Source organism: Cynocephalus volans, chromosome 6 (assembly GCF_027409185.1).
Source record: "Cynocephalus volans isolate mCynVol1 chromosome 6, mCynVol1.pri, whole genome shotgun sequence".
Classification (NCBI taxonomy): domain Eukaryota; kingdom Metazoa; phylum Chordata; class Mammalia; order Dermoptera; family Cynocephalidae; genus Cynocephalus; species Cynocephalus volans.
This window is the reverse complement of record NC_084465.1, coordinates 56,544,172-56,568,471: the sequence shown is the minus strand read 5'-3', so window position 1 is coordinate 56,568,471 and position 24,300 is coordinate 56,544,172. Positions and strand designations below refer to the sequence as shown.

General features: G+C 34.3%; 1 protein-coding gene across 4 annotated transcripts in view; it reads left to right on the top strand.

Annotated features, from left to right (window-relative positions):
- Positions 1 to 24,300, top strand: part of CACNA2D1 (calcium voltage-gated channel auxiliary subunit alpha2delta 1) — a 486,082-nt gene that overhangs the window by 40,140 nt on the left and 421,642 nt on the right. The gene's annotated exons all lie outside the window — the stretch shown is intronic.

The following is a 24,300-nucleotide window of genomic DNA, read 5'->3' as shown; positions in this document are numbered from 1 at the left end:
TAAACCCACAGGTGTTTTGTCATTGTTAAGAAAATTTGTTTTCTAAATTATTTTACTATCTTGTGAGAATAGTTTAATTTCTACATAGCTATTTAAGACACAGTGTTTTTATGGATGGACTTAGAGACAATTATATTAAATGAAATAAGCCAAGCACAGAAAGAGAAATACTGCATGTTCTCACTTATTTGTGGGAGCTAATAAAAGTAAATAAATAAATATACAAAGAAATAAATGGGGGCAGGGGGAAAGAAAAAAAAGTTGACACAATAATCACAATTCCTTGAACTTGTTAAGACAAGTGAACAGATATGTTGATGGGGGAGAGAGAGAGAGGGAAGGAGGAAAAGGAGGAATTGGTAAAGGGACACAAAAGTCAACTACATTGTATAGTGATAAAATAAAAAGTAAATAAATAAAATAAAACACAAGGTTTTTGTTAAATCACAGTAGAAAAATAAAATTGAATGGAAACAAGAGTGCTCTTTAGTGCTGATTGTGACTTTTATGGGACTGAAAACTTTATTTCATTTCATACTAATTACAAACCAGCCATTGTGTTGGTCAAATTTGAATTGGTGACTTAAATGTAGAAGGTTCTCTTTTCCATTATGAAATTAACTCTCAGCTTTTAATTAAAAGTTAGAATGAAAGAACAAAAGGAAGATTAAAATAAGGCAGGAAGGAAGGAAAGAAGAAAAGAAGGGAGGAGAAAAAGGAAAAGAGACTGCAGTTCTAGTGTAGTGAGATCTCGCTCAGAAATGAGGAAAGCATCTATAAAATGGTATTTATTTTATTTGTCATGTCTAACAGCAGTGTTTTGGTTCCCTGGATATATTAGTGTGGATATACACATACACACATATACACATACATATATTTACTCGACACGTTAAAGTTTTAAAAAATACAAACTCATCTTGTCTCTGGCTTGAAAACTATTGTTCACACAGGCTTTTCTAGATGGAATGATGTTTGTCTTAAGTGTGGCATAGAAAGGTAAATTATAGGAGTAGCAAAATTGGCTGCAGTCATGAAGAAATAGTGATTCTTCTTTCCCAGCTGTGTTCTTTCTTCCTTACTCTTTAAGTCTCTCCCCGTCTGTTGGGACGTTGAGCCTTTTCTTGTGTTTTAGTAGTGTGGCTTAATCTCAGCATTGCACAGTTTAAATGTTGAAGGTGTGACTTCATCTCTAGATATTTAGGTAAAAGAGTAGTTGGATACAGCCTCCCTGTGAGACTTTGTCTTTCCCACTCTCTCCGCCTGTCTAACCCCATCCCACAGGTTCCTCTCACCAGGCCCTTCATATACTCATGACTATTGGTTGTTGGTCATTTGGTTCCCACCACTTGGCTTGCCCTTTTCCCTTTTTACCATCTGATAGAAGCCATTTCATCTTTCAAGACCCAGTTTAAAGTCTTATCTAATAAGCAGTGTGAATCCTGAGTCTACTACTGGTATTTGGTAAATCGTTTTTAATACTCTGTCTCCTCTTTATAAAATGTTTATCACAAAGCATGGTAATGATGATTAAATGAGGTCATATGTGCTTAGCACATTCTCTAATATGGCAATACATGTTCAGTAAGTTTGGCTGTCGTGAGGAATTAATTGCCACCTATTCTATTATTGCTCTTTGTGCAAATACTTCATTAAAAGCCTATTGCATTATATTGTAATCACTGATTTGCCTTTGTGTTTCTCCATGAATTTGTGTACTCTAACAGTATAGACTTCTGCATTTTCAAATGCTCAATTCTAGGCAAAATGAATATTGTTGTTAAAAATAATCGCTTGCAATCTAAAAATATTTCATAAAATACAAATATATAAAATGTATAGATATATTCAGAAAAGAGGATAAAAGAATGCCCCCAAAATTAACAGCTGTGAGAAGTCTAAAATATTAGTGTATTAAATACAAATATATAAAAATAAAAATATTGTTAGATTAATATGAGTATTCAAAAATTTTTTAAATTTCAATTAACAATGTAATGATACAGGAAATCCATGTAATCACAGGCAGGGAGCCTATCACTTGGAGAGACCAAGTGTTAATGAAAAAAAACAAACAAACAAAAAAACTTCTGGGGAAAATGAATTGGTGAATAAATGCCTTTTCTATCTGTATTCTTGTTCCAAGACCACATGGCTTTGGTTGGTGACAGTGTGGAATGGGACCTTGGGGCAGAGAGAGCATTCAGCTTTTGTGGAAAATTTCAAAATAGGTGAAAGACATGAAGAACTCAATGCATGAGTAAAAAAAAAAAAGCATTTAAGTTCATAAAGTCATAGATTGGTTAAAAAGATATGAGTGAATTTTAATCTCCAGTTTGAAATTTTGTTAAACTTTTTGTTTTCAGTTATTGAATACAAATTAAAAGGAATCTTATTTTCTAACACCAGTTAGAAGTATCAGACTTTTACTTTCTTGAGACACTTGATTTCCTCAGGTCTATTACATTTCCAATCTGTGGTCCAGAATTTTAATATTTTTGAATAGTAGTTTAGACCTTGGTTTTACCGTAGTTGATTTTTCTTCATTATTTGAATGCAGGAAGTAGCAGAACCACTACCAGGAAATTCAAGCTACAAATTAATAGTAAGTTTCATATACAAGGGTGCAGATAGTAAATAGAAATGAAGGGCAATATTATAAAAGTAAGAATAACTATTTGGATGTAAAGAAGTAGCAAGTGCAAGAAGTCCCCAGGGCTGACATATATTACGTGGCCACTAAGTGGTGAATCAACCTTGAGAAATGCTGATAGTATTAAGAAACTTTAGCTGATTTAAGACTATCCAAATATTCCTGTTTATCTTTAAAGACCCAGATTATAGAACCTATATGATCCTACTTGGAACTCTGCAATGATTGAAAATTACACAAACCTTGAAAGTTGGAAAGAAAAAGCTTAGACAGTAAAGGTCCTAAATGGCAGTTGAGAAGGTAATCGCAAGGCAGAAAAAATGGTTACTAAACCATTTTAGTAACCAGTCTCTTAAACCAAGAGAGTGGTTTAAGGTGTTAAGGGCAAAGCATTTTTATCTTGAATTATACATAGGAAAATATTAGCTAATAATTAGTAAAAGTAATAAAATGTATTAGAAAGCCCAAGCAATTATTTAATTTGGAAAAAAAGGAAATGGTAAAGAACACTGCATTCTGTAGCTGGCATAGCATGTTTACATATATCTCCCTTCAGCTTTTCAAGCAAATGCCAGAAATTTGTCTTATGTCCATTTTATTTTATTTTATTTATTTTTTTGTCTTTTTGTGACCAGCCGTACCGCGCTCAGCCAGTGAGCCCACTGGCCATCCTTATATAGGATCCGAACCCGCGGCAGGGGCACTGCTGCACTCCCAGCGCCGCACTCTCCTGAGTGCGCCACAGGGTCGGCCCCATTTTATTTTGTTACGTACACTAATTAAGACTCACCGTAGTTAAATGAGTTGTCTGCTTGATTCCAATTACCATGTTCTTTCTGCTGAAATATTTCTATAGGCTGAAAAAATACGTACTTACTACCAAACATTGACCAAAATTTGAAGTGTTGTATTATAAATGTAGATAGACATGCATGTTATTCTAACTTCCTTTAGACTATTAATTGTACTCAAATAGACTATTAATTTTATCCAACTGTAGTTCATATCAATGAACAACGTAATATTCACTTTAGCTTCTCAAGCACTTTTAGAAAACACATTTTATTAATAGATTAAAATGAAATAGAGTAATTGAGATGCCTTGCATGCTTAGATGAGACATGTGCTTAGAGGTTTTATTTAATATGACTGTATTACATTGAATTATACTATTATAATATTAAGTGGAAAAGTCTAAAATCTGAGAAGCAGAATGCCCTAGACAACCCTTGTGAAGCAAGTATGCCTCATTTTCATAGCAGCAAAGCACATGTGTAAGGGAATGGGTTCTGGAATCAAATTGCTTGACACTGACCTTGTCACTTACTCGGTGTGCAATGCCAGGCAAGTATCTTTTACTTTTCTTCAGCTTAGTTTACTCCACCAGATCAAATAGTCCATCGGAGTTTTTGTTTGTTTTTGTCTTTGTCTTTTTAATGCAATGTGCTATTTCTAGTATCTAAAATAGTGTCCTACATGCAACAGGCAGTGAATACATTTTTTTGGATAAATCTGCAAAGTGAAATGACTATATATATTATCTACCCATTGGATGCTTTGAAAGTAGACCACTTACCGAAATTCCTGACAAATTTAGGAAGTGCTAGTTGTTATTTATTTATTTATTAATTTTCATTATTAGTTTCTCCTATAATGGGTAAAAGAGATATAAAAAGAGCTGGTGTTTTGGAGAAAGCCTCTTTATTTGGTAAAATCTATTAGTGTCTAGGGATTGGTGTCTTTTAGTCAAATACAAAGAGAGGAGAGCTATTGCTTTACATACTTCCTCACTAATAAAGGTTACAAATCACCTTGAACCTAGTTTCTTCTTCTGTTCTACCTATAGTGGGTATCTAAGTAAGAAAGTACATATAACTCTGTGTGTGTGTGTGTGTGTGTGTGTGTGTGTATACATACATATATATGTATATATGCATATATATGTCAATAACTAAAATGTCTAGTTATTTTACAAGTTTATTTGAGAATTTTACATTTTAGAACATTAAGAATACATTCCTTTTTTACAATTAATTTTCTTAATCTTCTTTTGTCTTCTTTATATCAATAAGATGCAAGTGAAAGCTTTAGTATAAATACAGTACAGCATTTGGTAGCTATGCCCAGGAGAGCTCAGTGACTGGGAGGGACAGATAATCTTACAAGTGGATTTTAATTTTTAGAAAATTAAAAAAAATTCTTAGTTTTCATTATATTAAAATAATTCAAGAATGTACAGAAAGTACACCTCTTAGGTCTGCTATTACATTAAAATAAAATAGCCAAAGGCTTAGATTTTTTGTTTAACCCTATTTTCTAATATAAATGTAAATCTTATTAGCTCCTCTTTTTATTTGTCTGTATTTTTGTTCACATGGATACACTACAGTTATTCCAACCATTGCATTAACTTGCACACATCTGTGCAGCCTTCAGTATGGATAATACATTCATTATATTCAAGAACATACTTAGTGGTGTTCTTTGTGTAAGAAGTCAGCATTTCCCTATTGCAGGCTAACCTTCATTTCTGTCACTTCATTAAGATCACACGTCTGTGTGTGGGTAAAAATTTTACATGTAGGTGCTGTTTCAAAGTAATTCAAGTGTTATGGCCTCTTTCTCTCCTTTTCTTCTTTTATTTTTCTATATTTGGATCTTTCAGGATTGAGCTAGACGACCGATTAACTATAACCCTATGTTTACAAAACTCATGAAAGTTGTAGTTCATAATATAATCAAATTGATGTAATTCCTAGAATATTAACTAGGAAAAGGGGAAATTTATCTGTCAAGACTAGAGCTAATAAATTGTTTCTTGTCTTTGCTGTTTCCTAATGATGTTTAGGGGTACCTGAACATTTAAATCCAAATAGGAACATTTCTAATTAGAATTGTTGCATTGACATGGGAGAAGACCAAATGATTTTCTTTTTCCCAATATATCTAGTGTTCATAAGTTTTATCTATCCTCTCAATCATCTTATTAAATTCATTCATTTAAGCTGCTGGTAATTTAACAAGTCACCCCTCACAGGGGTATTTTCAAATGAAGGATCATTAAGGAAAGAGAAAAGTTTATATAAAGCAAGAAATGACTAATTAAAGCTGGGAAGAAAGTTTAATCATTCCACTTGCCTTTAAATCCCATCATGTGAGATCACTAATTTTACCTCTGCAAACAATTCCTGTTTTCTGTTTGGTTTGAATCTGCACCAGAACAAAACAAAGCAAAACAAAACAACAAAAAAAGGAAGAATAAAAATCTACTGTTGGGAAACATTTCAGGTATTTAAAAGCCGAATATGGGATTATATCAAACTAAAAAGCTTCTGCACAGCAAAAGAAACAATTAAAAGAGTTAAAAGGCAACCAACAGAGTGGGAGAAAATATTTGCAAAATATACATCTGACAAAGGATTAATATCCAGAATATATAAGGAACTCAAACAACTTTACAAGAAGAAAACAAGCAACCCAATTAAAAAATGGGCAAAAGAGCTAAGTAGGCATTTCTCTAAGGAAGATATCCAAATGGCCAACAGACATATGAAAAGATGCTCAACATCACTCAGCATCCGGGAAATGCAAATAAAAACCACATTGAGATACCATCTAACCCCAGTTAGGATGGCTAAAATCCAAAAGACTATGAACGATAAATGCTGGCGAGGCTGCGGAGAAAAAGGAACTCTCATACATTGTTGGTGGGACTGCAAAATGGTGCAGCCTCTATGGAAAATGGTATGGAGGTTCCTTAAACAATTGCAAATAGATCTACCATACGACCCAGCCATCCCACTGCTGGGAATATACCCAGAGGAATGGAAATCATCAAGTCGAAGGTATACCTGTTCCCCAATGTTCATCGCAGCACTCTTTACAATAGCCAAGAGTTGGAACCAGCCCAAATGCCCATCATCAGATGAGTGGATACGGAAAATGTGGTACATCTACACAATGGAATACTACTCAGCTATAAAAACGAATGAAATACTGCCATTTGCAACAACATGGATGGACCTTGAGAGAATTATATTAAGTGAAACAAGTCAGGCACAGAAAGAGAAATACCACATGTTCTCACTTATTGGAGGGAGCTAAAAATTAATATATAAATTCACACACACACACATACACACACACACACACAAACCGGGGGGGGGGGGGGGGAAGAAGATATAACAACAACAATTATTTGAAGTTGATACAACAAGCAAACAGAAAGGACATTGTTGGGGGGGAGGGGGGAGGGAGAAGGGAGGGAGGTTTTGGTGATGGGGAGCATTAATCAGCTACAATGTATATCGACAAAATAAAATTTAAAAAAAAAAAATAAAATAAAAAAAAAAAAATAAAAGCCGAATATAATATTTTTGTGCGATATCCTATCCTGACTTGACACAACATTGGTATTCCTTTATATCACAGATAATTAAAATTCACTGTTTTGGGTTTAAAGAGCTTAATCTGGGTAATCTGAGGCTTCAGAATTAGAGGAATGGGCAAAAAGTCAGGTGAATCAGAGAAGTGGAGACTATACTGTGTAATTTACTAGGTATAATCAATCTACAGTTAGAAATTATGAGGAATTTTCTCTGACACATAAAGCGTGCGGCGTACATAACTTGTTTCCATTTAATTATGTACTGTATGGTGAATGTATTGCCAACTTCTAAAACCATCTTTGGATTAGCTTTTTTTTTTTTCACCTTGCTACTCTGTGCTTTCTGAGGTTTTTTATGGTCACATGAACTGTGAGTGACGCTCAATATTGACAAGTACAGTGCAAACAGCAGATGGTAAGATATTGGTGGAGATATTTGTTAATGGGCCAGTTGTCTTGCTTAGATGTACAGCTTTTTGGCAGAGTTTTGGCCTTTTTGTCCTGCCTTTCCACATTGCGTGTACCTTAGAAGGAGAAAAGAACCTAAAGACCCTTTTATGTTTTTTCATGGGGAGAAAAGAGGGAATGTCAGGGATAGCATCAACCTTAAATGAAACCACCTTTAGTAAGTGGAGCTGGTACGTTGTGAAAAAGAACACTTCTTTTAAAATAATGTAATTTTTATGATGAACATTTTAAAATACATTATTTCATTTTATAACTTTGTTAGTCCCTTCTGTAATTAATGTTTCCTGTGTTGGATACATAGCTTTGCACATATTTATGTGTGTGGGGGTGGTGCATTTTGCATCTTTGTTATTCATTTTGTGACAGCTTCTTTGCTAATTGGCTATTTCTTGTTGATATAGCCCTTAAGATCTGCTTTAAGGAATCCCTAAAGGGTCTATCAAGCTTCAACTCTGTTTCAACTCCAGGTTTGCTCAATTCCCCAGAGTAGGCAGAATACTCAGCCTTCCCAAGAGGCTTTTCTTTTACTCCAAGAAAATAAGAAGGTTGCACACAAGTAAGGACATTGCCTTTTCTGTAAACATTGCGGATTTGCAATGCTCTATCATCTTTACTTTGCTTGTTCTGTCCTATTCCCTGAAGATCCCAGAAAAGTCCCACCCACTCTAATTGTCTTCTCCCCTGAGCTCCTGTTGCATGTACCTTTTTAAAAACTGAAATAGCAGCACAAAGTAACATGTGAGATGTATTTAACATGTCAAATTGTAATATGAAACTTTAAACTCTAGAATTTTAGCTTCAAAACTATTACAGTTATTTATGTGAATGTTTATGATGTATAAAGCACTCTGCTGAGTTTATACATATATGAGCTTATATGATTCTTCCAATAACCTAATAAATGCTACCTGCATTTTAAAGATGGGGAAACTGAGACTGGAGGTTTCTGTGCTCACATCCATGTATCAGCTGTGTGGTCCGGCTTCATGATTACACAGCTGCTGGGGCAGGGACACTAGATCAGTCCAGTAGAGATAACACCTCATACTATTTTGCATCCTGTACATCTAAATGCTGCTTTATTAACAGAATACATATTTGAGAATCGAGATGAACTAAAGAACCCAGGAACTCTTTTTTAAAAATCAGAGCATATGTAATATATAAGTGGATATTTAAATTAAAGTGTTTGTTAAATACCACCAATGTGTGCATTCAAATTTTATGTTCATGAAGATGTTTGGAAGGGTTGGAAATGACAGCCCAAATGATAATTGTCTATAAAAGAAAATAGTCTATTAAGTAACTTTTGAGAAATAAAAGGGATTAAAAAACATCTCCCATCCTTTTTTTTGTCTAGTTTTATCTTAATTTTTTCAGTTATAGAGTTTATTTTCTTTTTGTTCTGGAAAACAAAGTTTTAGGTGATCTACTCTTGAGGAGAGATTTTAAACATACTGCCTTTATAGTAAATTCACATATTCTCATCCTTGTTTGCAAAAGGTGAACACTAAACAGGACCTCTGACTAATTTTAAGCAAAGTAGTTTCTTTTTCTCTCTTCTGAAAAGAAAATTAGTGGAGCCGCTAATTCGGTGCTCTTTGGTGCACCTGGATTTTGCTTGACTGCTCCTGGCCACCTTGATTACATTCTCCTGCTATTGTCTCTGGTACCCTACAGCTGCTAACAGCAGAGATATTATGATCTTCATGGATCTTATGTGCAATGGAAAATACCATGAAAAATGAAAAATCAACCTGAATTTATTTTTCCTATTATGCTAGTTTTGCTCTCAGAAGACTGGTGCTTAAAACATGTGGGTTTTATTTTCTTATTTGTCTGTTCTCTAGCTTGTCACACCTCCATTTAGCAACTAATAAAGTAGCTAAACAAAACAAAAATAAACCACAGCCTCCCTTGATTGTGAAGTATAATGACATTTCTAGAATATGTGCTAATTCATGGGGTAAAGTAAATTTATAAGTAGAAAGTCAGTACTTCTTTCCTGTTTTCATCTAAAAAGAAAACTGTTCTAGTAGAAAGATCTAGAGATGGAGAGATTAGCTCAGATTTAAAATTGAACTGAAGACACTCTGTGAACTGAGTTTCAGAATAAATTTGAACTGAACAATATATGCTATTCAAATGTATTTTAATTTCCTTTGCTACTTTTCATTTGCATCTAGCTAAGAAAATAACAAACTATCACTACTGTGTTCTCAGGTGTTTAGAAATGTAAAATGTCTATTCCTGTAAGAGAGCCAGTTTTTTTTTTAATTAAAGTTATTCCTTTTGATCATCTGAGAATTTCAGAGAATTAGGGTTCATTTAGAATTGTAAAATCTCGTATTTTCATGGCACCTTTCATTGTTGTGTCATCGTATCAGTAATACAGTATAACTTCATACAAAATTTGCCACCCCTGGCACTTCCCAGCGTGATTAAACATTTGTGAATTTAAAGAAACATTATTATATTTGGCTGTGTAAAACAAACTAACAATATTGCTAAAAATGTACGTTTGTGATTCAGAACTGATCTTCACCAATCTAGCATTAATCTTAAATTTCACATATAGAACAGAATTCAAGAAAATGCTTTCTTTTTAAAGGGGAGAAGGATTGGAATAGCAGCTAAGAATGCTTTAAATTTTGAAGGGTAAGAAAGCCATACTTATTTCTAAGAGACAAATCACACATATTTCTGTCTTTGTTAGTACTAGTTTCTACGGTTGTTTATTAAAAAAAAAAAAAAAAAGTAGCCTGGGGAAGGGCTAACAATATGTATTACTTCATTAGCCATTGTAGTAAGGGCATTTAATGATTTATAAAGGACATAGGGCCATTGGAAATGATAGTTTTTTTTCAAAGAACTACCTTAAGTGCAATAATTAATAATTAAACTGTCACAGCTATTCTTTAACCACATTATATATAATACCTTTAATCTGCCACCACTTTATACTATATGCATTAAGAAAGTGTGTGTGTGTGTATGTATGTGTCTACAGGGTGCTAATGTAATTGTTTAGATGGATATATATTTTTTTCTTGATTGTTAAAAGCCAAATTATCATAGTATATTTTACATGGGGTGGGGCTATATTTTATTTTATTCTTTATACCTGCATCATGTATTTCTGCCAAGGGATGGTTCTTAATGAGCCCTTCTTTGGCTTCAGAAGGTTGTGATTATTAGGTTAAAATGTAATTTGAAACAAGCTAATTTCTTTTCTCAATCTCATGTGCAAATGTATCTTGAAAGTGTTGCATATTTTGCACTTTCTAATGATGTGCAATTGCACTTGACATAAAGGTTTCCACAGGAGAATGCAGCACAAAGTAAGAAATGAGAATCTGGTTAATTAAAAAGGGAGGGATATGCAGCACTATAGTGTTTCCCCCCCTTGCTGAATGCACTTATTGCGGTGGTTATATCCATTTGAACAGGCAAAACCTGCTGCTCACTTAATGGTAGTGAGTGGTCTCCACGGGACTTTGCAAAAGATCGCAAGAATGCATAGTCATTCCATGAACAAAAAATGTTTTGAAATTACCTGAAAAAATTCTGATTCAGTTATTTCTAATGTGTGTACAGCTCTAAACTTCAGTCTTAACACTAGGATGTAGATAATATTATATAATAAAAATAAAACTTAAATACAATGTCAGAAATTGTATTCAGTATAGGTGGTATGTTTCTGCAGTGTTCCGAAAGTGTATTTGTAAATGAATTTTTTAGTAAACAAACAGGATGTTTTATTACAAAGGCAACAGGTTCCCAGACCAGTCTGTAAAGCCCATTGAACCACACTGTACCAGATAGTGTTACAATAGAACTATTTCAACTACATTTGACCACCAGGTTTCATGCTCATTTATTCATCATGAGCATCAATGGGACACCTTTGTAGGTACTAAGGGTAGAGGATGGAGATGTGGGCAGAGATATGTGTGAAAAAGTCCCTTTCTCTGAAGAGCTAATAATCCATTCCATAGTAAGTTATGACCCATTCCGATTTGAGATTCTAACTTTCTTATTCCAGCAGTGGGAGTGAAGACTCCAGCATGTTTAGATGGCCAGTAGCAGGGACAGAAAGGGACGGATGGGCCAAGCACAAGCTGAGCAGAATCTGACCCTGCTCATCAGGGAGCTTGCAGTCCAGAAGAAAGTCTGATGATTCCTAGATTCCTTGTCTGGTGCAATAGTGAAGTTTCTTTAGAGATGCTGGAATAATGGGAGGGAGCCATTAATGTAGACAGAGGAGAAAGCATTTTTATTGGGCCTGTATTTTAGTAGGGGCTAAAAGGTGCAAGAGCATTTCAGTACATTAATGTGATTTATGCTCCATCTGTATGCATTAATTGATTCTTACATCATGCGCAAAGTTTTCCCTTGGGTCTTGCATCAGCATTCAGTAAAAAAAAAGCTTCATTTCTGCTATTTTCAGCAGTGAAATATACTTTCTGTTGATTTCTGCCTTAACTTCTACTCTTTTCAAATAATAGGAAAAGAATCTTTTCCTCAACCAGCCATTTTTGTCATTTATATGGAAGGCAAACAAATAAGCTTTACTTTTTTTATCTGTAGCATTTTAATGCAAGGTTTATTTCATACTGTAAAAATTTTTCTAGATAAAAGTATTTTTTTCTTTTTTTTTTCCTTCTCTTTATTTGACTATCAGTGATCTGTTTTTCTTTTTTCTTTTAAAAATGTTTTATAACCCAGTTGTATTAGTCTGCTTGGGCTGCTATAACAAAATGCCAGAGACTGAATAGCTTAAACAATAGACATTTATCTCTCACAGTTCTGGAGGCTGGAAGTGCTGACCTATTTGGTTCCTGGTGAGGGCCTGATTGCTTGCATATGGCTCCTCCATGTTGTCTCCTCACATGGTGAAGAAAGAACAATCTCTCTCTCTTCCTCTTCTTACAGAGCCACAAATCCCAGCATGAGGATCTCCACCCTTATGGTCTCATCTTACCCTTATTACCTTCCAAAGACCCAGTTCTCCAAATACATTCATTCCTGGGGGTTAGGGCTTCAACACATGGATTTTGGGGAGGTACATTCAGTCCATAGAATTCAAACTTAAAAACAAAATGCCCCTGGAAATTTCTTCAATTATGGCATTAATTCTCTAAGGTTTTAGTCAAATGAAACTTGATAAATGAGAGATTCTAGTATATAATAATGAAAAAGGAGCTAGTTTTTCTGTATCTTTCACTGGAATATTTTCAGCGTCACTCAACTATATACATGGTGGATATATATTTCATATAAATTTATATATTTTTCCAGCAGCTGCTTTGTCTTGTTTATTTTTAAAAATCATTTGGTTTTCAAATATGTAAAGTTTTGGCCATCTACATACCTTATAGTTAAGAGACACTTTATAAATGCTTACTAATGTTAACACTGGGAATTTTAATTTGTATGAAAAGAACTTCAAATAAAATGGGAATCTAGTGCATATACATTAGTAAATAAGCATTAGTATCAAATATACTTAATTCAAAATAGGGGAATTTAGACAAAGTGATAAAAGTTCCTGTGGAGATGGGTGCAGGGCAGAGCAGAGCTTGGGTGATAAACCAAAAGCAATAAAAGTAATGTGCTTGTTCCTACTCTGAAAGCCTCAGCTCATTCAGTGTCTCATTAAACTGCATAACTTTTCAATGCATTTGCTGCTTATTTATTTTATATGTATGAAGACCAAGTATACTGGCCATTTTTATTAGAACTCTTGAGTACATTCTCTCCATCCCTTGTTTTAAATACCATCATTCTTCTGTGGTTCCTTCCCCTTTTAACTATTAAAAATTTTTTTCCTTCTTTCTCAGTCTACATATTTGCTGCTCTATTTCTCCTTAGTGCTTTCTCTTCCCAACAAGGGCCAAATATGAATAATTGAATGGCAAGTAGTTGTTAGTTCAGAGTGGCATTGCTGGCAGTCTTGCCTACAAGCATCCTTGGGATGGAAAAGTTTAGCCTCAGGCCCAGTTTTTCTCTTTTGGAGTAGATCAGTGGCCCAAAAAATCTCAGTAAAAGAAGCTGAAGCACAAGTTCTGAAGAGAAAAATACCCAAAATGAATTACGATCTATTTTCTGATCAAAGCTGTGTTCTAAGTGGCAAGTGTGTAAATATCCCCAGTGATTCATTTTACAACTTCTGTCGACTTTTAGGTTACTAGATAAAATATCAGTGTGAGTCCTTCTTTTGCTACCATGGAACTGATGATTTAGGAGAAATCACAATACCATTTCAATAGAAGTAACTGAATGATTGAATCCCAAATCTTAGATAGTGAGAGAGGCTTACTAAGTCATCTGCAGATTCCTTGCTAGCATGATATATTTTTATGCAGAAATGTCTCCAGATATATTACCTTTTTTTTTTTCTTGGAACAAATAGTAAATATTTATGAACACCGGCCATATAATAGATTTTATACCCTTTCTAGATATCTAAACATGTCACTTAATTAGTCTTAAACACCAATAATTCATCTAATCTTTTCAGAAGCACCATTTTAGGCCATGTAACATTTACGGTATCACAAAGCATATTATGGAGGAGGTGGTCCCCTTACACTTACTTAGACAACCACTTACAAATAGAAGGTCATTTTCTGATTTAAGGGGTCACTTTCTTTTCTTCTCTGGAGGGCTGCCATCCCGCCCACTGCCCCTCCCCTAACAGTTCTCTGAATAGTCTCTGTGAATGGGCCAGCACGCCTCTGTTTAGGCCTCAGCCACTCTTGGTGCAACACTTGAAAAGAGCAGGTGCAGGTCAGAAGTGAATGGGACAGTCCGGGATCACTGCTGGGAAACATGTTCAAGCAAGTCACAAATTAATGTGGGAATGACTTCAGACAAAGAAAACAAAAGAACACTTTAGGTTCGAAATTGCCCACTTGACAGAGGAGGGGGGGCTCTAAGACAAGAAGGCATGGAAAGGACTAAGTTGCTTCTGTTTTCCTTTCATTTTAGTTCTAGTAAATTTTAGAGGCAAAGGACAAGACTCTAGCCATCAGAAAATTTTCTTGAAGTTAAAAGAATTCCTATATGCAGTTTATGCAGTTATTCATCATATATACCTGCTTTCTCATTAGAACTCTCTATATATGTAACCCAGTTTCAATTTGAACCTATTTTTATTACCTTGGGGTTCACAGTATCTTTACTGAGGATGCTTTCTTCAAGTCAGGAAGCTTTATTTCTCTCCCTGATGTATTTTTTTTTAAGTAGTCTTATATGTGATATGGATAAAATAAGTTCATTAGGAAAAACTTTCTATGAATATTTTTTGTATTTATTTATACACTTATATGAATATAAAACAATACAATAGAAAATAAAAATTATACACAGTTAAATACATGAAAAAGGTAAATGCAAATAAGAGGCCAGTATAGTTTGAGTGCAAATTTGTAAACCACAGAATATTACATTGTTATTAAAAATTGACCTGCAAGTGTCATTCTTGAGTTTTCTAGAAGTCAAAGTAAGAAGGAAAATAAATCTGTTATATAATTTATATATGGAAGCTGTGTGCTAATTCCACAGTGGAGCTCAAATATTTTTCCTGGCACTTAGATCTGAAAGAAAGTCTTCCTATGGGTTTTCAATATATGAAGTGTTGCAAGATTAAGTGCAGAACTGGATTTTATAAACTTCTTCCCATAACAGCTAAGGGTAATAACAAAGTCAAACTTAGTAAAAGTAGTTTTGCAGGATTTTAAGGTATTGTGGTCCAAGAACATAGCTTTGTTCTACATTTAAATCTAGACTCCAGAGGAATGTCTTTAAACTGTTTTATCATAAGTATTGTTTTCTATTGACCAGGCTAATGACAAAGGTAGTCATAAATAATTTGAAAATATATCCTCTATAGGATCCTGGAATCCAGATAGTCTTTGTTGCTTATCAAGAACATATTTATATATATTAGCAGTAAGTGAGTAGTTGGTAGGTTATGAAGTTTTATGAAAATTGAATTACCTGATCAAAATGCTTATTAAATGGATACTGTTTCCTTTCACCTACCACCTGTCTTTATAAAAATGTATTCTAAGAGAGTGTCTGGAGTTAGAGTGTGCTTTTTTTTTATATAATAGTTTTGGATCATTTTAACACATGAAAAATTGATCAATTCTCCAAACATATGAGACACCCAGTAATCCTGGGATATTTTTCGCTATGTATGGACTCTGATGTAAAGGAAGTATTAACATAAAGTTGATATTATGAATTATCTGAAAGCACAAACGTGAGTTGTTATAGATGTATTTGACTTTTACACCTTTCCAAACACTCATAGAACTAATTTTTCTATTTTAATTTTATCATCTTTGGAGGTGAGAATTTGAGATTTGAAATGAACTGTGTTTTAATGCCAGATAGAAACTTTCTGCTTCAGGATAATGTGATGGGAGACAATTGTAGTTAGTGGACAGAATGTAAGTGCAATAATGAGTGACAATTTAAAAGTAAAGTAACAGAGGAAAGATGATGGGTTATGAGAAGTGAAAGACGTGGCAAGATACTAATTTTTTTCACTTTTCATACTTAGGGGATGAGACATACTGTCTAAAGCCTATGAATAGTTGAACAGATTCTTAAGATGTTATTTGTTAATGGGGAATAATGGAAAAATTACAAATAAAATTTATAACTAACAAAAATTGGAAGAAGGAAGAGAGAAAGAAGGATGGATATATGGGAGAAGATAGGAAAATAGTACACATTCATTAATTTCTATATATTTCATTGAAGGAGCAAATAGGTACTCCTGTAGCTGACGAATTGAGAAACAGATGCGGAAACAGATTATTTCAGGTACTGAACATAGCTCAAACAAGAAATATAAATAGAAACTAGAAACAAATGGATATGTCTCTATGGAATAGAACTGGGTATGGGATGAGAGGAAACTTCATTTTACAACTTTTCATACTGTGTATTACTTTTATATTTTTAAAGAGATAGTGAATGATTCAGTGGATATATTAAGTTTGAAATTTTAGACAATAGTCTGACAAGTCAATAATATTTAAATGTATCCTAGGACAATCAAAATACACACACATTTTCTTCAGTGCTCTTTTGAGAGAAGTTCAATTAAATGTAAATGAGTTAGATGAATGTGATCTTTTTTTTGTAAAATCAGTGCATAAAATTGTTATAAGGGTGATAATGAAAGAGTATGCTTGTATTTGTTAAAGTACTTTTCAAATTATAAATGGTAAAAAACATTAGGTGCTTCTGTTATTTGTGAAGGTTGTCTTTGAAATGTTTTTTCTAGGAAGAAGTAAAAGTTTAGTAACTTTATGAAAAAAAAAATATGTTCCCATAGATTCTTGTGAATCATGCTTTGAAATTTATTAGTCAGTAGGCATGGGGCTAGACCAGAGAACATGTAATTTTTAAAAGCATCTAAATTAGTTATAATGCAAGTAGTTTGAGAAACACATTTGAGAAACTGAATAAAGAGAAACTAGTACAGGCCACTAAAAAAAAAAACCAAAGTACCACTTCTCCCAGTCCCCTTCTTCACCCCTGTTTAAAAAAGTACAGTTTAACAGGGACAAATATAAAGTCTTGGTTTCTCTCTCTCTCTCTCTCTCTCTCTCACACACACACACACAAACATACACACACACACACTAGCAGCAGCAGGAACAACAACATAACCCAAAACAAAATATGCCATCCCAACTAAGACCCAAATTCCATTCTGGTCAGATGACATCTTGACTCCTTGTTTGCTTCAAGTCTCAGAGTCAAACTTTATTTAATAAGTTTATTGGCAAATTAGGTATTGACAAATTAGGTTATTTTCAAGGAATTCATATTCTAGGAAGAATAATAATTAACAATTTGGTATTTTTAGCAAGTCCAGAGAATTCATGACAGAATTAGACCTATAAAAAGCTTCAGAAACTTAGAGCTAATGGGTGAAAATCTTAGGGAAGCAGAGGATGGTTCAACAGAAAGAAGTTCTTTCTATCAGTTAAAAAAATTAAAATAAAATTCCCTAGAAACTGAGTTTGTCATCACTCATAATGTTTAATATAATTATAATAATTGGTATTTATTGAGCACTTATATACTAAATACTCTTAAACCCTTTTAATTTGTTCTTTTATTTAATTCTCACAACATCCCTAAGAGAAAAGAGAATGGTAAATAGCTCCATTTTACAGATAAGCAAACAGAGATATGTGGAGACCAAGTGTCCTGCCCAGGATCACACAGGCCGTTCATGACAGGGAATTCCAGTTCTTCTGACTCTGAACCCTGAACTCCCAAGTAAGAAGACTGAGCTGAAGGTTAATATATTTAGACTGCACACTTGGATGAAGGTTTGAGTTAGGTGACCTTGAGGAGTTTGTTTTGTTTTGTTTTTACTGTCAACCATATACGTCTTAATGATTTTCTTTAATCTTACATGGATCCAGATGGTCATAATCTTGTAGGAGTTATGGTTGTAGTATTTAACGACTTAGGGTGGGTAGATCAATCCTATTTCCCACCAAGTGGACTTCAGATTTTATCCTGTTTGGGGATAGAAGAAAGTGTTATTAGATGGTGTGAAGAAGGATCTAGAAATGCATGCATCCCTGCCAAACACTGCTATTGTCTTTGGAGTTTTTAAAGGAGTTTTATATGCAGGTAATTGGATCAGGGAATAAAGTACTACTTTCACTGCACTCCACAGTGCAGTGTTTGGAGCTAATAGCTTAGCTAGAAATAATCCATGTGAATCTAAATTTTGGTCCCAGAATGCTCAATCATTTGTGGAAACAGTGAGAACTGAAGCAAGTTAGAGAAAGAGAAAGCTAGGTCCACAAAGGAGCTTGTGCTTCCTTCTCCATCCAAATTCTTAGAACCAGAAAAAGAAAGAGAACATGAGTGACATAGTCTGAGGCCCGATGATCATGAGAAAAAAAGTAGAAAGTGCAAGAAAGAGCTCTTCTTTCTTAAAGGGTCCCTGCCCTTTAAGCCACAGTGACTCCTGATTATTAGTATTCATGGGCCAATCAATATTTTGAGAGTGAACCAGTAGGATTATCAAATCCTTTCTTCAGGTAGGGCAAGAAGAGGGGGTGAACTTTGACCTGGGAGGAAGGAGACAAATATTTCAAGTTATGAAGAGAAAGCCAAAATAATCCCTCTCGCAATCTTTATTGGATTTCTCTGCCTGTATTATTGACAGTTTTCCCAAAATTATTAATGACCATACTGGCCATACTGTCTCTGAAAATCAAGTAGGGGCCAAGACAAGCCAATGTGGAAAGCTTAATCTGACATATTGCATTGATCCTATACAACAATCCTCATCTAAATAGAAAAGAGCATCTAATACCTTCCAAAGCAACTCTGAAGCTTTAATCAATAATTGGACTGTTAGATTTTTGGCAAAAGAAGAGACATTAGATTTTAAAACTGACTATGTGACCTCGATAAAAAAGAATCAATTTTTATTAGGAATGGAACCTGGCAGTTTTGGACAATTCATCCAGAATTTCCTTGACAAAATTTGAGTAATGGATTAGCTACAGTGGAAATGAGGTAATTTTTTGTGGCTTTAACATGAGGCACAAAAAGCTTCCATCAATAATACTTGTGTTAGAGAACAGTTTTGAAGTAGGCAAACAGCATGTATAATACAGTGTCGTGTGTATATAATTATCTCAGCATGCCAAAGGGTGGAAAACAATCTTCAAGTGGCAGAGAATTAATAACCCTTCATTTCATTGTTCAGCATTTTATTCTAAAGTTGTGTTGGTTTTGTTTCTGTTTTCCTCCATGGCCTACGAGATTTTCTTAAAGGTATAAACCTGACATTGCTCAATACAGCTCACTTTCATCAACAGTGAGCTGAAATGCTGTTGAAAGCCAAATATTTTACTTGTCAGTGTCTGAAAAGGCTAGTAGCAAGGAAAAATTTAATCAGGCTCGGTACTGTATGGAAATTCCATGCATATACAGATTCAAGGTGCTAAGACACATGAATTCTTATAAATTAGGTACAGAGACGTGTATTTGGAGAAGTGTGAAACTATTCTTTTCAGGTGAGAAGAGTTTAACCATTCCTGACCCTACTGAATTAATAAGATGCCTGCTGTTTTGGAATATCTATTGTTTACTTACTGTGAAAAGAATATACAGTTTATATTCAAAGGTTATATTTTCCCTCTTGGTTGTTTCTGTTTGAAGAGAACATTAGCCTTGTACTTGGGAAGTAAAGCAAGGATGGTATCTATGCAAAAGCATGAGTGTTATGCTGTCATTGTCGGGTTCCCAGCTGTTTTATATTTATGATAAGAATAGGGTGAAATGTACAAGCGGCACTGTGTGCATTAAAGCTAGTTTCATTTCCTGTTTGAATGACAGGTATTTATTAAGGTAGCAAGATGGAAAAATAGCCATTAAAAGCTCATAGTAATTTAAAAATACATTTTAATGAATTTAAAACTAAATTTGGTAACGCTTGGGATCTAACTACATTTCTTACCAACCCCCCAGGCTGATGAATTGCACAAAACCAGCTTTTTTTTTTTTTTTTTGAGCAAAGAAACACAGATTTCTCGTATTTCACAAGAAGTAGGGTGCCCAATGCCCTGAAGATCTCCTTTGTGATACCTATTTTCTCTACCCCCAGCTCTAGCTGACACAGAAATCCAGTGACACGTGGTCTTGCTCCACTGATGGGCAGCCAGTGTGTTTTCAGTCATTAAGCTTCTTCCTGGAGTCCCAAGAGCCTGAGGCCATCACCAGTAACTGATTTTCACCCCAGAGACCTGGACAACACGCTGATTGGGGCTGTAGGCAATTAAGACTGTCTACAATGAAATCAATAATATTTGAGGGGGGGGGCATTGAGTGTATTCATTAAGCACTGTGCTAAATACAAAGAAAAGCTCATGTCCTGCCCATAAAAATCTGTATCTTTGTGGAGGAGAAAATATACATGGAAAGTTCGTTAACTTTATAATAAAACAATAGCAAATACAGAATTATAAGAAGTGTTGAAATCAGCGCCTGATTAAATGGTCCAATGAGTTGGTGTAGATAATTTGTGCTCCGAAAAAGGGGAGGGAGGGAAGAGGCACCACAGAGCTGGGGCAACCAACTAGGAACATTTTGGACAGGAAAATGTTTGAGTTGGGCACACTCCCACACCTCCGTGCCCCTATACACTTATGATCGGGGTGACTGAAAATTTGATCTGGGCACCTGCAGTTCCAACAGGAGAGATTTTATGATTTGGCTGGGAAATCTCTCTGACATTGAAAAAGCCCAGGAAGAAAACCTGACATTGTCATCTCTAGCACCTGAAATGCAAGCAGCCATCAGTGACTTTGCATTCAAGTTGCCTGAAATATGACTTAGGGTGATAGGATCCTAGATGCAGGCTTTTCTGTATTGCCGTAGACCTCTTGTGGGTGATGGGGTAGGGCAGACAGAATAGTGGGAAACCTAAATATTCTGAGTTTGTGTGTGTGTGTGTGTGTGTGTGTGCGCGTGCGTGCGGTGGGAGCATTAATTTTAAAAGTTGTATTTCTGTATCTTTCCTGCTCCTTGTTTTTCTTCTGTATCTCTGACTCCAGTAGGGAATGCTAATTTCTCATTTGAGTTAGTCCCAGAAATATAGATCCAATGTAATATTCTTGAGAGTAAATCTCCTATATTTCTTCACATTCATGCTCTTAGCTTATTGAGAATTAGAAAACTGGAATCTGTTTTCTAAATTCTAAATCCAGCTACATATTTAACCCTTTGTAGAAATCCCTTACTTTCTACTTTCTAAATGATTTTGCTGAGGTAGGTTTTTATAAGGGTAAATTGAGCCACCTCAGTCAGCAGATAATATATACATATCCAAGAGGGGAGTTAACCAAAGGGCAGGAAGATATTATATTGTGTAAACTTTCTGGATTATCTACCCTGCATAATGATGTGAGGAGAATTGGTTGGCACATTTCAGGATTTCTGAGCTTTCTCTAATGATGGCAATAGGCTGATTTAATCAACAAACCATGCAACTGCAGTAACTGTGAATCAGGTCCTCGTGACGAAACAGATGTTTCACAGTCAATTGCCAGAAGATATAATTCTTCTATTTGTGTGTGTGTGTGTGTGTGTGTGTTTATCGTACTTTGTTTTTACAAAATAATTAATAATAATAATAATAATAATAATTAAACTACTACGTTATGAAAAACATTGCTGTACAGAAAAAATTTATTAAGGTATTGCTATATCTGAATTCTTGTACTTTTCATTGTGCTTTCTTTATCTTTCCATTTATTTATTTTTTAGTACTGATTCTAGATGCCATAAGTTCTCATTTGCAAAGATGGATGTAACCATGACAAAAGCATAGCTCAAAGGTTAGGAGGAGCGCCGGTGTTTGTCTGCGGGGTTTGCGCGTGTGCACGTGTGAGATGTCTTGATCATTTGTACATTTCTCTGGGGAATTCTAAGGCAATTAAGATGACCTATTACAAATAGAGCCCTCCCTCTACACTCTGATTTGATAGGAGAATAGGTAATTCCAGTTAATGACTGGTACATCTGCTCAATTATATTGTTTTGAATTGATGCTTAATTAGGTGTCAAGTTGGAGGAGGGGGAGACTAGGAAAGCTTGATTCCCTTTTGAATGTCAGAGACTCTTCTTAAATTACCTATCTTTTTAACATACCTGCGACGCTTTGACAGGCATTGTGTTCTTTTGACCTTAAAACATTTACAGTATCTTGGAGAAGTGTAATGTTCCCTGGAAAGTGAGCTATATTGGAATGGGTTTGCCTTGAATGTCACTCATGTCCAGTTTCATGCGGAGTGACCCTTGTCAGCCTTCAGCTGGCAACAGAAGGAGGGCTTCCCGTGGGTAATAGAATTTTTGTTAAATAGCCTTCTTTTCTCTGGGAGGGTTTTCTTTAGAAAATATTGCCCTGATTAAAATTGAAGGTATATTGTTTAAAACTGTAACTTACACTTTCCCCCTAGATGTGCCTAAATAGAAACAAATGAAACACCAGTTGCATATTTTCATTTTTAAATATATGATCATACTGAACTTATTTGTAGAATATAGATATACTAATGTGTAGATTTATTCAGCAAATAGCAGTGAGTGTTTATAAATCCAGCCCTTGAGACCAAGATAGGCAAAGACTTGTAATAGAATGGAGAATGTCTAAGGAGCTAAGTGTTCTTTATGTTAGTTGGGGAGTTGCTAGTGCCACAGTCCAAAAGTCCTTTTAGCTAGCTTGCAGGCATAATTTTCATTTTTTATTGATGTCAATGGGTGGGTTGAGGTCAAAGATTATTACATTTTACTTGACAACTCATGCTATGTCACAAGGCAGTGTGATGTGTTTTAATAAAATTATGCATTATGTATGAGATCTTGTAACAATTAAAAAGGGAGAATTGACAGCACAGAAAATTAAGTTCTTAAAAATGAGTCATAATGGTCGAGGCTTGCTTGAGAAGACTGATCTTGTTTAATCACCTACTCTCTAAGCATGTGGAGTGTTTTTGTGGACTGTGTGGTTTTCTCTAACAAGAGATGAAAAAGATGTTAATGTGATATTCAAAAAATGAACAAAGAGTTGTTGATGGTCCTAATCTCAATTAGAAGCCTCTTTGCAACAGAAAAGAAGTTAAATGGGTTAAGACAGTTTAGTAAGAATCTGACAATTCTAAAATATTTAATTCTTGATTTGGTAATGTTCTTATCATATTAGTAATCTTTTAACTGTACCTTAAGACAGTAAAATATAAGAATATTTAAAGGAAATTGTAATCTACTTGATTCTAGACATGGTATTACTTAATCATCCATTGTTGTAGGGTCTTTGCAAGTCCTCAAAAAAAAAAAAGATATGATATCAAATATTTAAAATTTTCTAAACAGTTTTCAAGATTCCTCTCTGCAAATCATATTCTAAATTTGAATAAAATTATTCTTTATGTCTTAGGTAAGAGGAGGAAATAAAAACCTGCTTTCTAAATGGAGTATACTGCCATAATTTTGTACAGAATGAAATTTTCTCTCATTGAATTTACTTGTTTTCTTTGTATTATCGATTTTGTAAGTTATTTAATAGAGAACTGATTCATGCATATCTTAAATGCAATGAGGAATTTCACACTGATTTTCAGAGGACTGGACAGATTTTTTGAGGAATGTCTATGCTATAATTATCCAGTAATTTTGGAAATGCTGCAATGAAGTTGCACATATTTTAAAGTTCATAGTTTTTCTTGTGCTAATGTTTTTGCTATATTTTTATTTTTGAGAATGTTATCTTGGGGTAGAAGTTATATGTTAATGCTATAGTTGAGTACACTTTTTGTATAATATAAAAATACATATTAAAGATAATATACAAATCATAATATACAGTTTTTAAGCTTCTTATGAATTTGTTCAACATATAAAATTGAAGATCAGTTAATTGCATTTTCTTTTTCTAGTAATAAAGTGTGTATTAAATATAGAAAATATACTGAGGGGAATTTTAATAAAAGCATGGAAATGACAAACAACTGTACAAAATTCCAGGCCTATAGTCTTGTAACGAAATTGCACATTAAACATTTCATCAAATTTCATTAAGGTGAAAGGTGTTTTTTTGATATCATCTAGAACAAGTGATTTTTCAATGGAGTTCTGTATCAATGGTAAGGTTATTCCAATGTAAATAATTGTTCCTTCTTGAAAAATTAAGGGTATAGATTAACAATACATTTATTTCTTAGCCTTAAGC